Here is a 19,992-nt window from a genome sequence, read left to right on the forward strand (position 1 = left end):
AGATCATTAGGACTTAAATGGTACATGCATTTCTACTCAACATTCTTAACCATTTTATGAAATACAAAAATTAATGTACTCGTACTGTACTGTACTAACCCCACTTTGGAAATAATCAACCAACTGATAAGAGGTTAGGCCTCCTAGCTCAACTGAGTATAGTGACTCAACAAAAAAATGTATAAACAAACAGATAAATAATGAGAACAATTTATTTTATGACTTCATCAGTCACAAAGACTAGTGCTTGCATCTAAACGTCTGTAAGCTGTGAGAAAAAAATTTTGATATTGGCTTCCTGGAAGGGGCCGGATAAACAGAGGACCGGTAAAACCAAGGCCGGATATGAGGGGTTCTACTGTATCCTATTTACACCTCACTTGCTGTCTTTATTTTCTTGACTGTCTTTAGTACCTTTACTTTACCTTGTTGGAATAGAGTGGACGTCGAGTCATAAGACAGTTATAAGACATAACGACCTCTATACCTGTCGAAGCTTGTCTATAGCATTTCAGTCAACATCTTTGTCTATTTTCTGTATATAGTGTGTACATTTTATAAAGATACTATCTATATAATGTACATATATGGAGAAAATGGTATCTATACTGCAGCCCCAGCATATTAAACTATATATTTATAATTGGCACATTGACTTATAATAATAATTTTCTAAGGTATTTTATATATATATAAATACAATGGAATTCTTTTCCGACTACGTTTGGCTCTTCTACCCAACCGATTAACATGATTGAGGTCTCAAATTGAAGGTATGCACGCACAGATTTGCCATCAAGCATTGGCATGTATTTATCTATAATCCCACTCAGGTTATACGTAAACGAAATTTGCTTTCCATGTATTTCCTATGGGAGATAAATTTGGTTCCTCTATGCCGAGTTCGTTTGGCTCTTATGACCGACCGATTTTCATGATTGGGGTCTCAAATTGAAGGTATGCACGCACAGATTAGCCATCAAGCATCGCCTTATATTTATATATAATCCCACTTGGCTTATATGTAAAAGAAATTTACTCTCCATGAATTTCTTATGGGAGTTAAATTTTGTTTCTCTTTGCCGAGTTTGTTTGGCTCTCCTACCCAACCGATTGTCATGATTGAGGTCTCAAACTGAAGGTATGCACGCACAGATTTGCCATCAAGCATCGGTATATATTTATCTATAATCACACTCGGCATATACGTAAACGAAATCACTCCCCATGTATTTCTTATGGGAGTTAAATTTGGTTTCTCTTTTCCGAGATCGTTTGGCTCTTCTACCTGACCGATTTTGGTCTAAGAACTTTCAGTGAAAAATCGGCTTTTATTTCAGCGATTAAGATACTGTATTGTCCAATCAAAAATCATAAATTTGATTATTTCTCGGATATTATATTTATTTTAACGCTACAGAGCAGCATGGGTCCTCTAGTTTAAATTGAAAATTGTTTTGTTATTTCTTTATTGCTATGGTTACCGACTATAAACTTCACATGCATTTTTTTACCACTAAATGTGACCTAATGCTACCATAATATGATTATAAAATAATCAATATTCATCAAATAGAGTTCGTTGGGTGATTAATCCAAGGATTTATAATGGTGTTTCCTACATTTTCCAATAGGTAAAAGAAAATGATGAATTTTGAGCGCGCTCTAGCATCAGTTTGGAACATCGTAGAAATAAAGTTATTATACGTATATTGTAGGGAATTTAGTGTACTTTAATTTAGTAAATGACAGTTATTGCAACAACAAAAAAATACTCCGTTTGTGAGTTATACACAAAAAAGTAAAACAAGTACAGTATTTTATTCGTTTTTCCCGATTTTTGAAGTAAGCTCACCTCTGACGAGGTGGCAAAGTTTAGAATCGGATTCAGCGCCATAAAATACATAAGAAACCACCGAGAAAAAATCTTTGGGAATTTTTTCCCGGGAAATTCCTTATATGATTGGACTAAAAATACAAAACAACCCTACATATTACATATATGAAACTGTAAGACCTTTAGAAGGTTGATCTTGATTAAACATATGGTTTGCAGCTGACCAGTAAGGAGTGGGCTTTTTTAAAGTAATTTTTTCAGCTTTTCCTTCCTGTTTTTGAGGCTTTTGAGTAACTGACAGAGGTTATTGATACTTTACTTTATATTTAACTAGCAACAGTGCCCGTTGTGGTTAAATACAACGGTCTCTAGTAAAATAATGGTTATGAAATCCATTCCGTCAATTATCAATTCCGTAGATTATAAAGCAATATTTATGTCACTACATTTTAGATTTTTTAGTGTGCTGCCAACTAGTTTGTTTTAAGTTAAAGTGCCTGCCACAAACCGCCGTAGAAATATAGTACATTAAGAAAACTTTGTTCAAAAAAAGAAAAAAAATGTAAACTATTTGTTTGTTAGCCTTATATTGTATCAATTGGACCTCACTGACAAGTTTTTTAAACTTGGTGAGGCCAAGCTGTTGTAATTTTCATAATAAATATATTTGTATTTGTATTTGTATACACCACTTTACTCACTAATATTAATGGTACAGTTTAAGCACATAACATTAGAATCACACACTTAACATAATGAACACACTTTAAATACAGATGCAAATTGTTAACAACAATATTTAATCAAAGAAAAATCTATTAAATAGCAAAATAACAATAAGCTGTTGAATTATTAACACATGTTTCGTATGATTAGATTATGCATACTGGTAACCCATGTAGCACAGATGGTTGGGCCAACGTTGGTAAATTGTGGAGCCACACAGTTGGCCAACGGTAGAAATGTCACCTCTTTAAACTGTTTTCCAGCCAACCTTTGTCCAACAATGGCCCAACCAAAATTATTTCACACAAAATAATAAAGATTTAGTACGAAAAGCATAATTATTAGTTGAGTAAATTGATTAAATAGTTCATAAAAACAAATTTTGAAAAAAAGCTGGAACAAAATTTTTTGGCCCAGACGGGTCTCGAACCCGGGTCCTTCGACTTATGAGCCTCTTACCTTACCACTGAGCTATCTGTGATTGTTGATATAGAGAGTTTTCAAGTGGTGAAAGAGTAGCCGACAGTTGCAATGGTCGCAATACTTCAAACATTTTTGATACTACACAGTATAATATGATTCTGTTAATCTGTTAAGGCATCATAAGTAGTTTATTTTTTTTTGGAGTTAGAGAGGATACTGGTATTTGAATATAGATTAATTAATTACCGTTAGATTATTAATGCTATTATAATTGACTGTTAGGTATATGATTAATTACTCTTTCCCCTTAAATTGTTGCAAATAAGTTAAAGAATATTAATTTAAAAAATATTTGCATTATTATAATTATTAAAATTCATTGTTGTAGCCCCGGAACTGTAATATATAAAATATCTGGTTTTACAATACCTTTATCAGTTCCAAAAACTTTTGGAAACTTTTGGAACTGATAAAGGTATTGTAAAACCAGATATTTTATTATAATTATGTTGTGAAAGCTAGACCCAGAGAATGAAAGTCGTGTAAACTCAACTATGGACCATCGTTGGTCCAACAAAAGTATCTTTTGTTGGTCCAACGGAGTGAAAAACGGTTGGACAACGGTTGGCTTGATATATGATACCCAACAATGCATATTAATGTATTTCATTAACAATGAACCGATGTTGGTCCACAGTTGTAAATATTGGTTGGCCCAACTACGAGATATACAGTTGGACAACGGTTGGTTGGTTGTGGAAGCTCCAACCAACCATCGACCAACTGTCCCACAGTTGGCCAATGTTGGCCCAACCATCTGTGCTACATGGGAAACCAATTATTATCATCTATAAAATTAATCGGTTTTTCTTTTCCGAGTCGGGTTAGAGCTCTTCTATCCGACCGATTTTCATAATTTTGGCCTTAAACTATGGACGTACCGCAGATATGCCATCAAGCATCGGCATTCATTTTGATGTATATTTCGAGTTATGCGCAAACTGGCTCTCAGTACATTTCTTATCGGAGTTAAATTTGGTTTTTTTCGAGTTCAGTGTTTCGCAGGCGGGCGATGGTTTACAGCAGGGCTCTTCTACCCACCTGATTTTCATAATTTTGTTCTTAAAATAAAGATATGCAAGAACATATTTGTCATCAAGCATTGATTAATTTATCTAATATATTACTCGACGAAAGAATTTTTTTTCATTTCAATTAAAGATGTATTTCAGCAGTTCTAATTACATTATACATTTTGGTCTAAAAACCTTAAGTGAAACACCAGCTTCCATTTGAGCTATTGATTATTAAGATCAGACTACCTAAAGCACACTGCTGAATCACGAGTCAACAATAATTACAATCGTTTTTAGTACCTATCTGCAATCAATGATACATAACTCTATTTTTGTTTAAGTTATTTTATATGTCTTGGTCTTAAAATACTTCAAAGGCTTTCACTTGAGATATTGATAGTTTTAATCAGTTACGTTCAAGATACTGTATGGCTCAATCAGAGAATATAAATTTGATTATATCTTGGATATGGAATTCAGTTTTAGATATATTTACTTAATTCTAATTTCGTTATTCTATTTGTTTTGTCCTAAGAACCTTCATTGAAATACCAGCTTCCATTTCATTAAAGCACGCAGCTAAATCACAATCAACACAAATTGTTAAAAAAATGGAGTTATTTATCATCGATTTATAGCCAAACGATCTTGCTTGCAACCTCAACAGTACTTTCATAATTATTTGCAAATCTTCACAAATTAGGCTATCCAATGACTTATTAATTAATAAAATCGGTTCAGTAGAACTGTAGATTTAATTGTACCAAGCTTAACAACAACATATTTAATTCTGTATTTTCTTACTGGGTACTATAAATTTGGAGGTTGCTTAACATTTTTGCAAATAACTTTGAAATAGCGAGGAAATTGACCAAAGTGGAAGGTGATATTCTGAAAGAGAATTAAATTTCCTACAAATTACTATTATGCATTTCTTGAAAATATAATTTTTTGAAAGGCAGCCTAAAGTTGGCTACAAATATAAAATTGGAAATATAAACTTGGAAAAAGGAGTTTTAAATGTATTATTTTTTATTTTTATTTTTTTTCACCTCAAATATCTAATAAAATCAAACTTTCATAATTATTTGCAAATCTACACAAATTAGGCTTTCCAACACCCTAAACACCTTTTTTTTTTATTGGTAACAAAATCGGTCCGGTAGAAGTCTAGATTTAGTTGTACAAAGTTGAACAAAAATATATATAATTCAGTATTTTCTCACCACTGTAAATTTGGAGATCACTTAGATCATTGCCAATATCTTTTAAATGGAGGGGAAATCGACCAAAGTGAATGGGATATTCTGAAATAAAATAAAATTTACTACAAATAACTACCATGCATTTCTTGGAAATACTTAATAAAGGCAGCCAAAAGCTGGCTACAAATAGAATCTTGAAAACAGAAACATGAAAAATTCAGTTTTAAATGTATTTTTGTAATTTTTACTTTTTAACCACAAATATTTAATAAAATCACAATTTTATAATTATTTGCAAATCTACATGAGTTAGGCTTTCTAATGACCCATTAATTAACCAAATCAGTCCAGTAGAAGTCTAGATTTAGTTGTAAAAAGTTTAAGAAAAATATCCCAAACTCAATATTTTTTCATTACTATAAATTCGGAGGTTGCTTAGCTTTTTTGCAAATAACTTTTAAATAGTGAGGAAATCGACCAAAGTGGAAGGTGATATTCTGAAAGAGAATAAAATTTCCTACAAATTGATGCCATGCACTTCTGTAAATATTAAAAAATGGCAGCTAAAAGTCGCACTCAAATAAAAAGTGTGAAAAACACCGTTTTCAATGTATTTCTTATAGAAAACATGTTTTTTTTATTTTTCCCATAAATTATAAAAAAACAACTTTCATAATTATTTGCAAATCTACACGACCTAAGCTTTCCAACTAATTAATTAATAAAATCGGTCCAGTAGAACTCCAGATTTAGTTGTACAAAGATTTTTAAAACTGAATTATAATATGGAATAGATATGAATGGTTACTCAAGGCTGCCACTCACACTGAGGTGTGAATTTCGAGCCGAATTTCAATGAAAGGTGAGATTAGAATGGAGTGAGATGACTTGTGTAGCTATGTCACTAAAATATATGATATTGTCAAATTGGTAAAGGGCCAATCCAGCCTATTTGTTTTTGGACGAATCTTCACAACGTAGAGATGACCATGATGAAGGAGATGCTCACGATATCATTGAGGTCTTTGGAGATGTTAAGATTAAATCCAGATAAAATATCTTTTAAGCAGTATAATTCAATTTTATATCATTTATAGACATAAGTAGTAAACTTCAGTTATAAATAATTTAGTTTCTGAAATAATAGTTTTTTACTATTAGACTAAATATTGTAATTTAAATTATGTAATCTTCACAATTATTGTCAGTAGTCTTGTGGTGATTGTCTATGGAGAATTTACACGATAATATTCATCGAAATTATTACATTAAATAGTGTACCCACCTAGTCTCGAGATGAACAAATTTGGGAACCGCTGTAATTACAAACATGGATTAGCTTATTGAAAATAGTTATTTGGCATTACTGCATGGTGATAACAGCAGAGACATTAGCAGTTAATCAAGGTACTACTAGTACTTTCATTATGGTACAAAAAATATGATTACAGTGTGAAACAAATATGAAAACAATTTGGATCTTAACCAGGCAAAAACTTTCCTGTAACTAAACCATGCTCTTCTCTTGACTTCTACTTACAAATAACTAGTAATATCTACATATTTGTGACGTTGGAATACAGTCAGCAAGGTACAGCCACAGATAAACCAATTACGCTGATCTCAGTATTTCTCACTCTGTCACCATCAACCACTCTTTGACCACTATAATCCATTCTTTGGATAAAAACGCTAACTATTTTATAACCACTATAGATAGTTAACTTTTTGTTTACACAAAAAACAATCATAAGTTATTAAAAGACTGTTTTTTTTAGCGAATTTCCCTATAGGGAAGAAGAAGCTATTACCATAGGTAGCTTGGAAAGACTTAAGACATGGGGCCTATTTACTTTTTAATTTTGATATCGCCAGAGGCCAAAAACACTAGGCCTATTCGTTCAAATATATACACATATATATGCACACAAATATATATGTATATGTCTGTGAACACAACTTCTCGAGTAATTTTGGTGCTATTTTGATTAAATTTAACATGAATGCTGGATAAACTTTATTGAGATCGTGAAGAAAGATCAGTCATGGGAATAGGAAGTTATAAAGTTTTGAAATTTTCCAAAAATTGTTTTTTTTAATTAATAACCTTAAAACATGAAAATGTCAAATTTACATTCAAGCCATCTTGTAGAGCTTTAAACCAAACAATTTTGTATACAGTATAACTCCTGTTAACCGAATCCGGGTTAACCGAAATGGTTCCAAAAAATAATATAGGGCTGTAAAATGCTTTAATAACTTCAGTTGTCTGGTGTAAAGTATTTTCTATCCCATTGTAACATTTTTGTAGCTGAAATAAAACATTGAATTATATCATTCTCTTAAATTCATTTTTCCTACATTGGCTACTTTTAGCATATGATGGGTTAACCGAAAATTTTGTTATCCGAAACGGCTCTCCCCCCTTTATTCCGGTTAAATGGGGTTCTACTGTATTGAATCATTGTTGTGCTATTAAAGGTTCTAGAAAAATTCCAAAAAACCGTACATTTCAAATTCAAAATGTCATTCTCATGGAAAAAAGAACAATACAATTTTCTTTGAAAAAAAAAACACTTTTTCCGTCACGGTAGCAGCAAACCTTATTACTCATTAAATCTAATGTTATTTAAGTAGCAATTAATTATCACTTGTTTATGGGAATATCTATCTATACTTATACAGAGTGTTCAAAAAAGGTGGGGACATATTTTACCTAGTGATTTCTTGGGTCAAAATAAAGAGAAAATCAAGAATAACATTTTTTCAAAAATCGCTTCGTTAACCAGATATCCGCCATTTTGTATTTTTTTCATAAACGTTTTTATTTTTGACGTTTTCAACCGATCTTTATAAAACTTGGTATGTAGGTTAAGGTAGAAAAGAACAATGTTAAAAAATAAATTCATCTTGATTCAATTTAAAATTTCAAAATGGCGGCCATTTTAATTGTTTAACTTAAATTACTCAAAAACGGCTAATGTTATGAAAAAATGTCAAGAACACTTTTATTTAGCAGTTTTGATTCCCTATCAAACTATACCAAGTTCAAAAAGATCGAATAAGAAATAGCTGAAATATTATGATTTTTAGTTGTAAAATGGGGTAGAATACGGCAGAAGCTAGTCAGGTTTACCCCATTTTACAACTAAAAATGAAGTGATAGTGTCTTGTTCTCAGTGACAGTGTCTTGTTATCAGTATCATTGGCTTGTTACCAGTGACAGTGTCTTTTATCAATGACAATGTCCTTTATATCAGTGATAGTGTCTGGTTACCAGTAACATTGTGTTGTTGCCAGTGACAGTGTATTTTATCAATGGCAGCAGCTTGTTATCAGTGATAGTGTCTGTAATCATAGTGACAGTGTCTTGTTCTTGTTACCAGTGACAGTGTATTTTATTAATGGCAGGGGCTTGTTATCAGTGATAGTGTCTGTTATCATAGTGACAGTGTCTTGTTATCAGTATCATTGGCTTGTTACTAGTGACAGTGTCTTTTATCATAGTGACAGTGTCTTGTTCTTGTTACCAGTGACAGTGTATTTTATCAATGGCAGGGGCTTGTTATTAGTGATAGTGTGTGTTATCATAGTGACAGTGTCTTGTTCTTGTTACCAGTGATAGTGTCTTGTTCTCAGTGACAGTGTCTTGTTATCAGTATCATTGGCTTGTTAACAGTGACAGTGTCTTTTATCATAGTGACAGTGTCTTGTTCTCAGTGACAGTGTCTTGTTATCAGTATCATTGGCTTGTTACCAGTGACAGTGTCTTGTTCTTGTTACCAGTGACAGTGTATTTTATCAATGGCAGGGGCTTGTTATTAGTGATAGTGTGTGTTATCATAGTGACAGTGTCTTGTTCTTGTTACCAGTGATAGTGTCTTGTTCTCAGTGACAGTGTCTTGTTATCAGTATCATTGGCTTGTTAACAGTGACAGTGTCTTTTATCATAGTGACAGTGTCTTGTTCTCAGTGACAGTGTCTTGTTATCAGTATCATTGGCTTGTTACCAGTGACAGTGTCTTGTTCTTGTTACCAGTGACAGTGTATTTTATCAATGGCAGGGGCTTGTTATTAGTGATAGTGTGTGTTATCATAGTGACAGTGTCTTGTTCTTGTTACCAGTGATAGTGTCTTGTTCTCAGTGACAGTGTCTTGTTATCAGTATCATTGGCTTGTTACCAGTGACAGTGTCTTTTATCATAGTGACAGTGTCTTGTTCTCAGTGACAGTGTCTTGTTATCAGTATCATTGGCTTGTTACCAGTGACAGTGTCTTGTTCTTGTTACCAGTGACAGTGTATTTTATCAATGGCAGGGGCTTGTTATTAGTGATAGTGTCTTGTTCTCAGTGACAGTGTCTTGTTATCAGTATCATTGGCTTGTTACCAGTGACAGTGTCTTTTATCAATGACAATGTCTTTTATATCAGTGATAGTGTCTTGTTACCAAAAAGAGTGTCTTGTTATCAGTGACAGCATCACTGAATGGGATCCTTTATGAAGCTGACAAATAACTTGTTCCTGTTCTTAGTGTTATTGAAACTAGTTGACTGAAAAATGATTTGATAAAAGTATACTTAGAAATAAAATAAAGCACTTAGTTATATTTTTATTTTAAATGGTTATAAATAAGACTTTTTTGCTTTTAAAAGCCATTCCAGTATATAAATGTCAATTTTATACAGTTTTTTGTGTTTGGTAAAATTATTTTAAGAAATTTAAGTGTTATTTTGTATTGCCTATTACCTTTAAATAGGATGCAAATACCACTGATGTTCACTAAAATTAAAAGGCAACACCGCCTAAATCCATCAGGAAAAGAGTCAATACTTAGAGGTTAAATAAAATTTATGACATAAAAATATTAACTGATGCAAGCTTTGTTTTAATGTATAGAAACTTTCAATCCTTAGACTGACTCTAAATCATTTTATAAACCAATTATTACTTTGTCTAGTGTCATATCAAGCTCTCTCACCCCATAACCACAATGCTAGACTGACGGATATTGGCGGCTGTTGCCTTATTTTAAGAGCACCACATAACCCTTCCTATCTCCACTAAATATTTTAAACTATTAATTTAAGGATAAACATGATATTTTTATAAGACAGTAACTGACACTCGCTGTAAGTCTTTAAACAAGCAAAGAAAAACTTAGTTATAATAAATTTAACTTAGTCAGTTAAACTGACAAAAAAATGACACCTCCACCAGGATGAAAGAGCCTCTCTCATTGACAGCCATGTTATAACTGGTGGACATAGGCGGTGTTCTTTTAGCGAGTAAGATAGGTGGTGTTAGAAGAAATACAATAGCAGCGAATTCTGTTGGATTTTCATTAAAATATTTGCCAAAAATGTCACTTAGGTGGTCTTATCGACGATATATGAATTTGAACCGATGGTGTTTTTTGCCTCCATATTCCCTATATGGGAAATTGGCTAAAAATTGTAAATTTGAAATCCCTTAACGTTGTTTTTATGGAGAATATTGTCATCTGTTGCGATTTGCTTGTTAATGAATATATTTTGATCGAACTTGCTAAATGTTTTTATTTCATACTAAGCTATTAATATTTAACTAAAAAAGCATGTTATTACCCACCTGTAGCAGAAAACCTAGGTATTCGTCAAACATAAGTTATTTAAATAGAATAAATTCAAAATCAAACCAGGTAAATGGGAATTTGCTTAGTCTGCAGGTGTGCTGCGGCAGGGGTATTTATCTACTTAATTCTTTATACATACATATCCCATTTTCATCTATAGTCAAACATGAATTCTTTGCACAACTTTAATGTTACTTACCACAAGTTTCATAAATAATATTTCATATATGTATTGTAATATTTTTAGTTTTTTTTTATTCTGTAAAACACTTAGGTTTTACAGTTAAATGTTCAGTATAACAAAGTTTCCTTATGAAAAGAGCTTTAATAATAAAGTTATTATTGAAATCAGAAAATTAGAAGCTGAGATACAATGAATATGGTACAACAGTATGTGGTAAAATAGTGATAAAAATAAGTATCAGAATCAATAATCTTTATTCGGTCTGTATGTACATACATGAATAGAGTCAATACATTCAATACATAGGCTACAAATAGTTTTACAGAAATCTTAACATATATAATCAACAATTAATATCAGTTTTATACAAAAAAATAAAAAACCTTCATTCTCAATAGAAACAAATCTATACATTAAGAACAGCAAGTATATGCAAAAATTCAAATATGAAGAGATATACATTACAAAACTGATAGATTTAAAACTAATATTTTGTCAGATTTAAAAGGTGAATAAAAATCAAATAAAAAACTCTTCTATAGAGTAGCAATTCTTTGTTAAAAGATAAGCTTTAACTTTATCCCTGAAAATTTTTTTATCCATATGAGTTTTTAAATTCAATGGCAATTTATTTAAAAATTTTGTCCCCATGTAAGTCGTTTTTTTTTTCAAAAAAGCTAAGTTTATGTTGGGGGATGTCAATTGTATTTCTATTTCTAGTATAGTAGGAATGTATATCTCTACGGAAGATGTGATTGTGGAGCTGACTTTTTGTGCAAATTATGCACTCCAAAATATATTGGTCATACACTGTTAGTATGTTTAAATTGCAAAACTTATTTTTTACCGAAGCGTCACGCTCTAGATTTAGCATTATTCGCAAAGCTCTTTTTTGAAGTCTTAAGATTTTGTCTAAGTTTTGCTTTGTACTGCCCCCATAAATTGCCAGCCCGTACGATAAATGTGAATGAATATGAACATAATATATTGTTATTAAAGTATCAAAATTACATAAAAATGACATCCTATATAAAATATATAGTCCTGTAGAAATTTTACTAGTTACTTTTTGAACATGATCATCCCAACTCAGATTATTATCAATCTCTATCCCTAAAAATGTTGTGACGTTTATTGTGTTTATTTCACTATTGTTAATGGTTATTCTTATGGTAGGTTTTTCTTTGTTCTGTGCCGTCGAAAAAAACATTTTATTAGTTTTATCCGTGTTTAAAAATAAACAATTTCTTGTGAAATAAGATTTGATATTTTTTATCTGTTCCCTACATGATACTTCAAGACCTTGATATGTTTTAGATGTTGATATTAGATTTGAGTCATCAGCATAGAGAATCAAATTTCTTTGCGTGTCATTAGTATTATTTATAATAGAGGGCATTCCCTGAACGTAGCACAGAAACAACAGTGGCCCAAGAATTGATCCCTGAGGGACGCCATGTTTAATTTCCATTATATTAGAATTGTGATTTAAAACTTGGTTGTCTTTAATTGATGTAATTTCCACGTACTGTTTTCTGTTTAATAGATACGATTCAAACCATTTTAATTGTAAGTTAGGCAAACCTATATTTTTTAATTTATTTAAAAGAATTTTGTGTGAAATACTGTCAAATGCTTTTGTGAGGTCCATAAAAATACCAACTACTTTATTTCCTTTCTCAACCGATTCTATAATAGTCTCTGTAAAGTCTACCAAAGCAGTGGTTACCGATTTACCCTTGCGAAAACCATGTTGCTGATCATCAAATAGATTATTTTTTAACAGGTGATCCACCAAACGATTGTACATCACCCTCTCATATATTTTTGAAATTGAAGGCAATAAAGAAACAGGTCGATAATTGTTTACTTCCATTCTATCTCCTTTTTTGTAAATTGGTACAATCTTGGAAATCTTTAAATTGTCAGGAAAAATTCCAGTTATTAAATGAGCTATTAATTAAATGCACTAAGGGTTTTAGTAATGACTCCCCTGCATGCTTGATTAGTTTCAAGGGAACCTCATCATGACCACTAGAAAGTTTATTTTTAAGGGACGAGATGATGTGTTTTATCTCTTTCTCATCGACTGGGGTGCATTGAAATCTGTATTTCATTTCATTTTGGAAAGCATCAGGTATTTGTGCTGGCCCAGGTGATGACTGAGAACAAGAGTTTAAGGATGTTTTTTGCACTAAATCCTCTATAGCTTCAGTAAAAAATGTATTAAAAGTATTTTATATAGTTTTTGGATCCCTTACTACAGAATTTTCATGTTTTACTTTAGAAATTATTTTCTTTAGACTGTCTGAATTTTTACCTGTTTCCCTATTGATTATTTCCCAAGTTTTTTTCGATACATTGTCTGATTTTTTTATTTTTTCATCATAATAAGATTTTTTTCCCTTAATAGCTTATTTTTGTAATTTTTATTCAATTTCTTACAGTGATTTAAGAGCTCCATATTACCTGTAATCTTAGCTTCTTTAGTCAACTCCACAATGTTTTGTTGTTCAGTTATTAAATCTGTACCAATCCAGCCACACTTATTTTTATTTAAATTCCTTTTTACTCTCTTTTTAGGAAATACTAAGTTAAAATAGTATTGAAATATGTTATCAAAAGTGTCAAACTTATCCTCTACCCTAGCCATGTATAAAGGTAACCAGTCCTCATTTTGGAGTTGTCTGAGAAAAATATTCATGTTTTTTTCTGAAAAATCCCTACTTTCAATGTATTGAAATTTAGTTTGTGAATTATGATCAGTCGGCAGTTTAAGCGTTAGTAATTGACTGTCATGATCTGAAAGATTTGTAATAAACCCTGTTACTTCTGTGAGGGATTGATCTAAATTGGTAAGAACATTATCTATGGCCGTTGCTGATGTAGGCCCTACTCTTGTGGGGAAGTCTACTAAATAACTAAAACTATAATAAGAAAGGATATTTTTGAAATCCTGAACCTCTGATCTTAGACTTAAAACATCAATATTAAAATCCCCTACAATAATAAAATTTGTCTCATCCTTTAAAGCAACTAGAGATTCTAACATCCTATCCAATCTATTAAGAAACTCCATATTTTGCATCTGAGGCTTTCTGTATATACCTACAAGAACAAACTTAAATTTATTTATTTTACACTTTGCTATACAACATTCAAAAATCTTATCCTCCGTAAGCTCTTTTATCTTTTTTAAATTTAAAGGCCTAGCTTTCAAACCCTTCTCTGAAAATATCACCACACCTCCACCTGAAGTGGTGGTGCGGCAATACTCGGCAGTTAATGAAAATTGATTTAAATTAAATCTTTCTAGATTACCTTTTGTCATATTATGCTCAGTCAAAACAATAATATTTGGTTTTATCTCCTCCATTACAATTTCCAAAGACTCTTTTCTAGATGAGAGGTGTTGAATATTTTGATGAAATATTTTAATTGATTTAAAATTTTGAATAGATGATAATTTTGTTTTTGAATTTTTTGCCAATTTTAAATTTAAGTCAGGTTGACGAGGTGGTTCAGAGAAGAGTTTAAATTACAGTTTTGTGGAGTCAGGTGAGGCTGCGATGGTGAGGGCCGATTTACCAGGGGTGTTTGTGTTTCAGGCTCCAAAGAAATTCCAAGTAAAATAGGCTCCAAGGCTCCAAGTAAAATAGTGGTAAAATAGTTGAAGTGGCTCCCTATATGAAAAGTTACCTTTTGGCATCAGCTATGACGACAGAAAATGTCACATTCCAATCAAAAAGTGCAGCTTTTTCCCATTTATGGCCATGTACACAAGTACTAGTGATAAGCTGCCTTCCCAGAGGGACTAGGAGTTGGAAATAAATCTTTAACATAAGCATAGGTTGATTTGCATCAAATTAAAGGTCTTTGTCAGTCAAATACTGAAGTACAGTCAAAGTGGAATTTCAATATTAAAATTAAAAATTCGGTTCTCATGAGAAAGGTGGAAATCAAAGTAATTCACAGTCTTATTTTATAAATTAATTGTTTGTAAGGAGAATTAAGTTTTTCATTATATTTCAATTGTATTTTTTATTAATTTATACTCTGTTCTGTTTTAGTATGTGCTATGTAAATATATTTCTGTAGTGGAACTCAGTTTGTGTAATGAATAATAATTGTATGTTGTGATTCATGGACTCTTTTAAGGTGTTAAATTTGTATATAAATATGTGGACCACAAACAGACTGTCTTTGACCATGGTTTTTTGTGTGCATTTGTAAACATTGTATCAATATTATTTTATTTCAATGAAGCACTCTTTCTTCTTCTTCTTTCTTCTTTTTTTAATTAAATACAATGCTGCAACCAAAAACATTTAACTGCAGTTAGATTAAAACTGTCTTTCTGAAGTAAGAATGTCAAAAAGTTTTTGTGCTAAACTCTGCACACCTTTATATGGCATAAAAGTGCACTTTTTGGTCGGAGTGACAGAGATGACGAGATCTGCATGACTTGAATGTGTGCAAATTACATAAACTTACCACAATCAAATATTAACATTAGACAAATAATTAAACTTTTATTATGTTGTAAACACATTACAGTTATAGTTAAGCCTATATCAAACTTATTGATATTATAAAAGGCCAATGATTAATTTCTATTTATACCACCTAATTTAGTTCATAATTAGTGTATACATGCCAATATAGTATCTACGAATATCATATAATCTTACTAAAACATTTTATTGCACTTTGAAAACATCATCTAAGCTCTAAGCTTATGCCTGTCTACTGTTCATCAAAATAAACTAAAAATCAAAATGTACCGTAATAGAATTTTGGTTCTCTATACCTATCCTGTACTGTACATGTGAAATGTTGAGAAATAATTTGTGGAGGTGCTACGTAAAGTACTATGGGCCCCGAGAGATAATTTTGTCCTCCTCCAGCTTACTTGTAAGGTCCCCATCCCTCTGCCCCCCCCCAGCCCTTTACTTTTCCCTGCGCCCCCAACATATCTGAAACCTCTTACTTGCCTAGGCCAATCGGCCCCATTTACTAAAGTGGCCCGAGATCAAAGATAATCGAATGTGATTGTATTTGAGTGTATATTTCGTCATAATCTTAGCTTATCTTTTAAATAAATTATTTTATTGATTTAATGCTTGGCTTAGTCGTGATCCTATAGAGTAGTGGTGTGTATATTAAACCGTTAAGTATTTATTAACCTCAATAGCCACAATTTTTTTCTGTATGTTAAGGATTTAAGGCTCAGTAATGTTTATGTCATATAAAATAGCCAAAATATGTTTTGTTTCCCCCCAAGCTAGCAGCACGTTACTCAGCCCAATTAGCCATTAAAGGGTTAAGGACCGGGCCGAGTTTAGGGGAGGTATTTTCGTGACCGGTGATTGTTGTGTTGTGTTGTGTCGATGGATCGATGGACCTGTTGAAGCCCAGCGTGTAGTGTTGCGGGGAAAGCGGATCGAACGGTGGCTATTGTAGCCGTGTCCACACACGGACACGGGGGTAATGGCCCTGGGCCGTGTCGTTACAATGGTTGTTATAGTGACTGGACAAACAAAAGAGTGGGTGGGTGACCAGCAGAGCGGCGGCGGCGGTGGCGGGTGCAGTGTCGGTACAACTTCCGTGTCCTCCGTAGTGGTGAGTCATCCCACGCCGTCCACCATACGCCATTCACTGATGCACCATTCAGTCTAGAGAGGCACTTTCTTACTCATCCTCGAGGTAGAAACTGTGTTTGGCTACATGCATTACATACAGTCGCTGTTAAGATAGGTCACTTGCCGATCCTTTATAATTATACTGAAGAGTTGATTAACTAATTAGTTTACTTATTTAGCTATAATCTATACAGTAATGTTATCATCATCAACTAGGCTACTATTTTAAGTAAATATTGTGTAAATTTGAAAATTTACTCAGATTTAAGACGCAATTAACGTAATAAGTCGCCTGAAATCTTTTGTAAATGTATAAAAGTGTTATACAGGTAATAACTGATTAATATATTAAATTTGTGAGTTATAATTCTTGTAGTAATAGCATCTTCGATTAAATATACCATTAGACTGGTTATCAAGGGTCACTTATCGAGCCTCTTGTTATTGCAATCTATAGTCATAATTACAATCGCTGAATCATTTAATTCTACAATATAGAGTCATATTTTACAATCGCTGAATCATTTTATTCTACAATATAGAGTCATATTCGACAATCGCTGAATCATTTTATTCTACAATATAGAGTCATATTCTATCCAATAATATCATCATCTGCAAAGTATAGCGTAAACTAATAGTAGAGTAATGATAGTAAAACGCAAGCTTATAATACAGTCACGATTATGAAAAAGTGATGTATTAGTTTATCATACATTTATAATCCATCCAATACTATAATCATTAACTTAAGTGAACGCGAAACATTGACATTTTATTTTGTTACAAAAAGGAACGTGTGTAAATATTATTGGATTTGAAATACAGCATACGCAATTGTTTTAAAATATATTTTTTCTGAGTTTAAAAATCTATCTTATTTATTATTACACACTCTGAGATAGCAGTTTTTTTTATTTAATCATAAGGAATTCGTAACAGAAAAAAAAAACAAATCTAACCTAAATAATTAATCGGAGATCGGAGTACTGTACTAACAATCAATGTCGATTTCGGGTCGAAAGAAATTCTATCAACAATTATTTTTTGTTTCTCAAATAAAAGTACGTCAAAATTAAATTCATTGGTATAGCGTATGTTATAGCTTTCCGAAGATTGTAATTCAAATGTTTGTACAAGGAACGGCAACGTACGTCATAATAATCTTGTATAAAATATTTGTATAAATAAATTAGTGACTGTGACAAAAAGTAGGTAGGCGATTGCAAATTCAATTACAAGTGAATTTCTACAGTATTCTCTACATTAATTCCGACTGTATTATGTTTATAAACAGTAATTAAAAATGTTCGTTCAATATGAAAGTCACATATATTAAAACTGTTTTAAGTAATAAGTGATATACCGGGTGTCCAGCCTAAAGTTTTCCAATAGCTAACTTTTTAATATTAAATCTGACAAACTACTTCTTATGGGGGACTTCCCTTTATTTTTCATTCTGCATTTTGGGGTGATTTGGAAATTTTTCTAAATGGCCGCCATTTTCCAATATGGCGGACAACTTTGTTTTTTCTTATGGAACACCCTGTATTTTATTTTATATTTTAGAAATGCCTTAAGTTTTCCAAGAAGAGTTTGCTATTGGAAAACTTAAGGCATTTCTTATGGAGGAAAATAAACTTTAACCGTTCATATCTCCTTAACCATTGGTTTTATGAAAAAATACCTAAGAACAAAAATGTCTTAAAATAACCTGTAGTATCCAAAAACACCATAAAATACAGGGTGTTCCATAAGAAAAAACAAAGTTGTCCGCCATATTGGAAAATGGCGGCCATTTAGAAAAATTTCTAAATCACCCCAAAATACAGAATAAAAAATAAAGGGAAGTCCCCCATAAGAAGTTGTTTGTCAGATTTAAAATTAAAAAGTTAGCTATGGGAAAACTTTAGGCTGGACACCCGGTATAGCTTTGTGACTTAATTTTTTAAATTTAAATAGAATGAATTCAAAATCAAACCAGGTAAATGGAAATTTGCTTAGTCTGCAGGTGTGCTGCGGCAGGGGTATTTATCTACTTAATTCTTTAATTGTATACATATTATATTATAATAATAATACATATTATAATTATATAATATTATACATATTCTTTAATACATACATATCCCATTTTAATCTATAGTCAAACATGAATTCTTTGCACAACTTTAATGTTACTTACCACAAGTTTCATAAATAATATTTTATATGTGTATTGTACAACAGTATTCTCTACATTAATTCCGACTGTATTATGTTTATAAACAGTAATTAAAAATGTTCGTTCATTATGAAAGTCACATATATTAAAACTGTTTTAAGTAATAATTGATATATAGCTTTATGACTTAATTTTTTAAATTATATTTATTTCCATATTCTCGTTCTTAAATACATAAATAAAAATATTTTAGCGAAACAGTTATACACTATGTAAAGAGCTATGTCTAAGTTAATTTGTGTTTTTTTGTCTCATCTATTAGTAATTTGTAGATTAAAACTGTAGTAAACAATCTATGCTTTAGGCCTACTTCAGATTTATACCGACGGATAAAGGGTGAGGAATGATAAAGAAGAATTGCATATTTATTCTCTGGTAACACTCAGATTATAATTTGTTTATGTTAAATATCTCACTCTCATTTTATCGCCAGACGAAAGCTACCAAAGCGATTTCAGCAAGAAGTTTAGGTTGTTAAAATCCTACCAAAATAATTAACAAGTGTTTTGTTATTTTAGAAATTAACTACAGTAATATCCACCGCAAATTTTAAATACGTATGAGTTCCGGAAGTTCAAATAATTTAGTATAGTTGTATTGTAAAAATAAATCAACTGAAATCAAAATAGTTTTATCCATAAAAAAATATAAACAAGAGATACATTCAGACTATTATAGCTACTCCCCCGAATGGACTACAAGCATAGATTAAAAGAAGAAGACAGTGTCTATACTCCTTTTATCTATGCTACAAGCCCGTGCTCGTGGAAAGAGATCTTACCAGCGAGAAACATGCCTTGGTTGCTATAGTGGTTAAAGAACAAAGGTTATAAATATAATATACGTTGAGAACTCTTAAAAATCAGGTTTATATACTAGAATAGTATCTAAAAAATGAACAACCTTAAGAAAATCACGAACGAAAATATAAATCATTCTATAATTAATTAAATTAATATTATACAAGTAAAATTTTGGTTGATAGTAATTATGATGGTTTTGGAGGTAAGGGGTAAATTTTATGTAAGGCGAGCGAATTATAACCTCTGCAGCCTCTCGTCCA

The 19,992-nt window shown here is 31.6% G+C and overlaps 1 protein-coding gene across 2 annotated transcripts in view; it reads left to right on the plus strand.

The window, feature by feature from the left end:
* LOC128998214 (MAM and LDL-receptor class A domain-containing protein 1-like) overlaps nt 1–19,992 on the plus strand; it is a 76,768-nt gene that overhangs the window by 18,268 nt on the left and 38,508 nt on the right. The window contains exon 1 of one of the 2 annotated variants that reach the window (XM_054424245.1): nt 16,648–16,769. The exons of the other annotated variant lie outside the window; for it this stretch is intronic. The gene's annotated coding sequence lies outside the window, so the exon portion shown is untranslated. Of the gene's footprint in view, nt 1–16,647; nt 16,770–19,992 lie in introns of those variants that run through there. 2 annotated transcript variants of the gene reach the window in all.

This window comes from Macrosteles quadrilineatus, unplaced genomic scaffold (genome assembly GCF_028750875.1).
Source record: "Macrosteles quadrilineatus isolate MER2022 unplaced genomic scaffold, UCM_ALF_1.0 Scaffold_7__1_contigs__length_78375512, whole genome shotgun sequence".
NCBI lineage: Eukaryota > Metazoa > Arthropoda > Insecta > Hemiptera > Cicadellidae > Macrosteles > Macrosteles quadrilineatus.